The sequence below is a fragment of the Procambarus clarkii genome, chromosome 56 (genome assembly GCF_040958095.1).
Source record: "Procambarus clarkii isolate CNS0578487 chromosome 56, FALCON_Pclarkii_2.0, whole genome shotgun sequence".
Lineage (NCBI taxonomy): Eukaryota > Metazoa > Arthropoda > Malacostraca > Decapoda > Cambaridae > Procambarus > Procambarus clarkii.
In genome coordinates, this window is record NC_091205.1 from 16,240,957 (window position 1) to 16,246,956 (window position 6,000).

At 37.6% G+C, this 6,000-nt stretch overlaps 1 long non-coding RNA gene across 2 annotated transcripts in view; it reads right to left on the reverse strand.

The window, feature by feature from the left end:
* LOC138353090 (uncharacterized) overlaps positions 1-5,610 on the reverse strand; it is a 15,132-nt gene extending 9,522 nt beyond the window's left edge. Inside the window, exon 1 of one of the 2 annotated variants that reach the window (XR_011223032.1) lies at positions 5,403-5,610. This is a non-coding gene — a long non-coding RNA (uncharacterized lncRNA). Of the gene's footprint in view, positions 1-5,323 lie in introns of both variants that reach the window. The other variant, XR_011223034.1, reaches the window with a different exon arrangement.
* Between the last annotated feature and the right edge of the window lie 390 nt (positions 5,611-6,000).

The window sequence follows — 6,000 nt, forward strand, 5'->3', positions numbered from 1 at the left end:
AGAGAACAAAATACTTAATGCTGATCTATTAGCCTCCACTGGCAAAATCTGGGTGCAGCACAAGAATATCTTCCAATATTCCTGAGTGTATGAAGTAATTACAGAGCTCAAAATACCTCATACCATTTGGTATGAAGTCACTGATAACAGGACAATCACAGATATAGTGTTAGGAGAGTATGTTCTCTCAAGTAGGACTGAAAACAGATGTTTTTTTTCCACCAAGAGGACTATAAACCCATGGAACCGCCTACCCGCTGAAGCCGTAAATGCCAAATTCCAGCTAAAAAATATCATTAAGACAATTGGCGGGCCCTTTAACAAGCCGCCGGCTTTCTGTCCTCTTCGAGGTCACTAGATAGTTAGTGGCCCTTGGGTAAATTCAGTAAATATATACAATAATTGTCAGCGCATCTTCCGAGCAACAAGGACAGCTACACAGTATCTCTTAGAATTACGTAGGTAAACAACAAATGTAACATATTTGTTTACTACAATGTCGGTGCTGGCTGTAGAAGTTGAAAAAACATTGTTTTACTTCGAAATATACTAATTTTATAAGAAAATTCGACGTAAATAGGAGGCAGTAGAGCTCCGATAAGCCAGTGCTAAATCATTAATATGAAGAATGTTGCTGCTCTCTGATTGGCCAAACGAAACACAGTAGTGACCTCTATCGGCACGCAGGTGAACCAACAATTTTCTTCCCAAGTATACCTTATTGAATCGCACCTAAGCATCTTCTTAGGGCGCACTTAGGAACCTTCGTAGCAAACCCACTTACGAAGAAATACACAGAGCTTCCTGAATCTAGGTGAAGGAGTGTAAATTATGTAGTATGCCGTACGCCCACACCTTAGAACATTATGTATTAGAGTGTCACCTTATTGAAAAATATAGAAATAATGAAATAAATAGTGTACCACATCAAATTGTTTGGATGTGTGATAATGGTATAATAGACAGTATACTTAGGAGCTACAAGAATTTTGCCCCAAGAATGTAACAATTATATGCTGTACTTGCTGTATGCAATGTTAAATGGGATTCTTGTACTATTATATGTCTATTTGTACTCACTGAATTTGTGCGCCCCTTGAGGGACTTGAAGTAGAGGGGGGTAGAAATAGCCTAAGCTACTCTATCCCTTTGAGATGTATTTATTGCTTATCTCAATAAACATACTTGAACTTGAACTTAAACTTGTCGCTTGGACCGTCGACTTCCTATGGCGTCACCTCTCACATATTTACGTCTCATTTCGTTATGAAATTAGATTATTTCAGAGTAAAAATAGGTTTGATCATGTTCTACGTGTAGCACCAACATTATAGTAAGTAAATATACCATATTTCTTCATTACTTACGTAATGCTAAGACGATTTGTGTAGTTTTGGGCTGATTTGGGTAATTCTATGGACCGATTGTGACACCAGGACCTAGATTCAGGAAGCTCTGTGTATTTCTTCGTAAGTAGGGTTTGCTACGAAGGTTCCTAAGTGCGCCCTAAGAAGATGCTTAGGTGCAATTCAATAAGGTATACTTAGGAAGAAAATTGTTGGTTCACCTGCGTGCCGATAGAGGTCACTACTGTGTTTCGTTTGGCCAATCAGAGAGCAGCAACATTCTTCATATTGAAGATTTAGCGCTGGCTTATCGGAGCTTTACTGCCTCCTATTTACGTCGAATTTTCTTATAAAATTAGTATATTTCGAAGTAAAACAATGTTTTTTCAACTTCTACATTCAGCACCGACATTGTAGTAAACAAATATGTTACATTTGTTGTTTACCTACGTAATTCTAAGAGACACTGTGTAGCTGTCCTTGTTGCTCGGAAGATGCGCTGACAATTATTGTATATATTTACTGAATTTACCCAAGGGCCACTAACTATCTAGTGGCCTCGACGAGGACAGAAAGCCGGCGGCTTGTTAAAGGGCCCGCCAATTGTCTTAATGATATTTTTTAGCTGGAATTTGGCATTTACGGCTTCAGCAGGGTAGGCGGTTCCATGGGTTTATAGCCCTCTTGGTGGAAAAAAAACATGTTTTCAGTCCTACTTGAGAGAACATACTCTCCAACACTATATCTGTGATTGTCCTGTTATCAGTGACTTCATACCAAATGGTATGAGGTATTTTGAGCTCTGTAATTACTTCATACACTCAGGAATATTGGAAGATATTCTTGTGCTGCACCCAGATTTTGCCAGTGGAGGCTAATAGATCAGCATTAAGTATTTTGTTCTCTCCTAATTCCATGTATGACTGGCCATCCTGTGAGGTGAGGATGTTGGGTGAGCTTGTAGCTGGTTTTTGATCTATACTGTGTGGTCCTTTATACAGAATAGGGAAGCAGCACATTGCTGTGTATACCTAAACATGTTTAAAAATACATTGTTTGAGAGGAGTTTTGTAGAAACTGGTAATAGTAATTATAATATAATGTTTCCATGATTCAGTGCTTACCTCTTGTGAAAATTGCTTAGAGTTGTTTAGTCAGAGTTGATTTGTTTTTTGTATTGAGGCTGGTATTTTCTAAATTGATTCCATGTACAGTATGTCTAACCATCCTTTGAGATGGGAGTATTAGATAAACTTATAGCTAGTTTTTTATCTACACTGTGTAATATTCCATATAGACTAGGGTAGCAGCACATTGCTGTGTATACCTAATCTTCTTAACAAAAAAAATCAGTAATAAAGATTTTAAGAACATAAGAACATAAGAACAAAGGCAACTGCAGAAGGCCTGTTGGCCCATACGAGGCAGCTCCTATTTATAACCACCCAATCCCACTCATATACATGTCCAACCCATGCTTGAAACAATCGAGGGACCCCACCTCCACAATGTTACGCGGCAATTGGTTCCACAAATCAACAACCCTGTTACTGAACCAGTATGTACCCAAGTCTTTCCTAAAACTAAACTTATCCAATTTATACCCATTGTTTCGTGTTTTAAATTATAGTTTGTATTATTACAAATACAGTACTGTATTATCCTTATTAAATCATGTTGACCATGGATCATTAAGATCTCATGTTGATATGTAATACAAGTCATATTTCTTTTGAACTGCTAATCCATGCTAATCATTCATTAAATTGTGCATTATGTCTCAACTTTTCACTTCCTTGGATATACTGTACAGTACAAAAAGATAGGATAAAAATAAACCAGTAATATTTCTTTCATTATATTTTTCATTTCAATAACTGCATCAATATTTTTACAGCTGACAGGATTTGTTTTCCCATACAGGTGCATTATTTGTTAAAAAAAATTTGGTTTATTGTTACACACAATGGTGCTACATAGCCTTCCCAGCTTGGTGCCTTCTTTTAATACTTACTGATTAAAAAATAAATAATAAATACATTTTATTCAGGAAAAGTACATACAGTTGATTTACAAACATAATGTTGGATTTATAGACAGAGCTAGTACATACAATACCTAAAGCCACTAATACTCATAGCATTTCGGGCAAGGTGTGGGGGAAAAAACACAGACTAAAACTTAATAGTAATCAGGATTAGGTATAAATTGTGTTGAAAGAAGGAATAAAAAATACAAAAAGGGGGTTAACATAGCATAAATCAGCAATTGCACATGTTGGTGAACAGCGTTGTTTAAAAAATAGCAAGTCATGGGTTGACATTTAGGAGGTAAGTTAGGTTACATGGAGTTAATTAGGCAGTACTTGGTTTAACTCTTAAACTGGTTGAGAGAGGTACAGCCTTTGACATGATTCGGGAGGTCATTCCACATTCTGGGTCCCTTGATTTGTAGAGCACTTCTAGTTTGGTTACACACAGCCAAATTGATTAACAGGAAGAGGTCTTGGACACAAATTTGTTCCATGCTAAATGTAGAGGAATCAGCTGAGTATTCCTCAAATAAAATAAGTTGCCTCAGCTTATAAGGTAAATAAAATAAGCATTTCTCAAATAAGTAGCTGCCTCACCTCACTGCCTTACTGCTACATAGCCTTCCCAGCATGGTGCCTTCTTTTGATAATTACTTGTTCCACACCCAAATTGTATAACAGGAAGAGGTCTTGGACCCCTACTTCCCTCTCTCTTTTTTAATAATCTATATAGTCATAATTACAGCTTTAAGTATTCAATGAATAAAGTTTTTGACATTTTTACCCTTTTCCTTACCTAACATCATTTGTGCAGCATATTTTTATTTTATGTCTCACCCAGATCTAATTTCAAAACCAAACCAAACTAAATAAATTAGAAATGGGTATGTATAGCTAAGGTACACCCTTACTACTAGGTGAACAATGGCATTTGGTGATAGTAAATGATCCCATCAGGCAGGGCTCATCACCTTCTCATATTTCATGTTCACCAGTGTTTATTTACTTAATAACTACTGGTATAATATTATACCAGTAGTTATTATATTACTAATTCTATTATACTATTACTATTATAAAACTAATTCTACTATCATCAAACACATATTTACTTCAAGTTTCAAGCAGAGAATGCATATATAACTAACACGAAGGACTCTTCTTCACTAGATTCACCAGCTATAATATTTTGGTCATGTTCCAATATCATAAATCGATCCCAGTGTTATGTAGTAGAGAAAAAATGACTTATATCCAGTTTACGTAAAGCTACGAGTGGTCGAAACCACACTTAAATCCCGGAATGAACTTACGAAGATTTTTCCACTTAGGGTAGTTAATTGAATACGGACGTAGCCGCCACGAAGGCGCTAAGACGGAAAACGCTCTTAGCTAAGAGGAAAAACCTTCGTAAGTACCTTCCTGAATCCGGCCCCTGATTTACTTGAGGGTCACTAACCCTAGACAGGAAGCCGGCGACTCGTCTAATTTCCCCACAATTTACCTTGATATTTTTACATGTATATTATAAAACTTAACACATTTGCATTTGTCCTTATGGCGCAGTGGTAAGACACTTGCCGGGCGCTTCGCGAGCACTTTGGCCTGGGTTCGTATCCTGGCCAGAGAAAATTGACTGGGCGCCAGTCCTTAACTGTAGCCTCTATTCACCGAGCAGTGAATGGGTATCTGGATAAACGATTTGGCTGGTCGTATTCCGGGGAAAATTAGGATTAAGAAACTGTCAGAAACGCTAGGCGTGCTTGTGGCTGTACAAGAATGTAAGAACTCTTGTATATATAAATAAATGAATAAATTACGGCTTCGGCGGGTAGGCGGTTCCATGGGTTTATAACCCTACGGGTTAAGGAGCATCTCCTCTTCTCAGTCCTACACTGTGGCTTATTGAGTTTCAACTTTTGCTCCTTGTTTGTGTAAATCTGACCTTTTGAAGAAGAAGTCCGGATTGACATCCTCCAAGTTGTTTAGTATTTAAAAGGTTTCTATGAGATCCGCCACCATACCTAGTTCGTTGTTGGCGTCGGGGCCGTGATAACGGGGACTGGTCAAGTCGTATACTGCAATTTCGGATACCGGGCTAGAAACAACTTCGTTCACTGAGAAGTTTGTACATACAAACCATTCCGTTCGTATATGCGCTGGTTTGTGTTCGCTGTTGTTATCATCTGAATAAATACATGGCATTTGTTCATATAATTAGCGCTTCCATTATTAGAATTATTTATCCATTATTAGAAAAACAAGGTGCAAACCATACCCCCTTACAGTTGAAATCTATTTATATACAAGAAGGTACATTGGGTTGCGAGAGTACATAACATATATTAAGAGGTACATTGTAGCAAGATTTGAGATTAAAGGATTTAAGACTAACACGTTTAGAAACAAGGCGCCCCCGAAGGAGGCTATTATTTGTTATGCACCCCATTCTCAACCAGTAACCAGTAAGTGATAACAGAGTATGGCCCCCCGGCCTACCCGTCAAGGGTAAATCGCTAAGCCGAATGGCGAAATGAACGTCGTTTCCGTCCTGTCGGCGGAAACAAATGCGCCATGTGGCGAGTAAACATATTTTATTTTATTTTATTTTATTTATTTTAT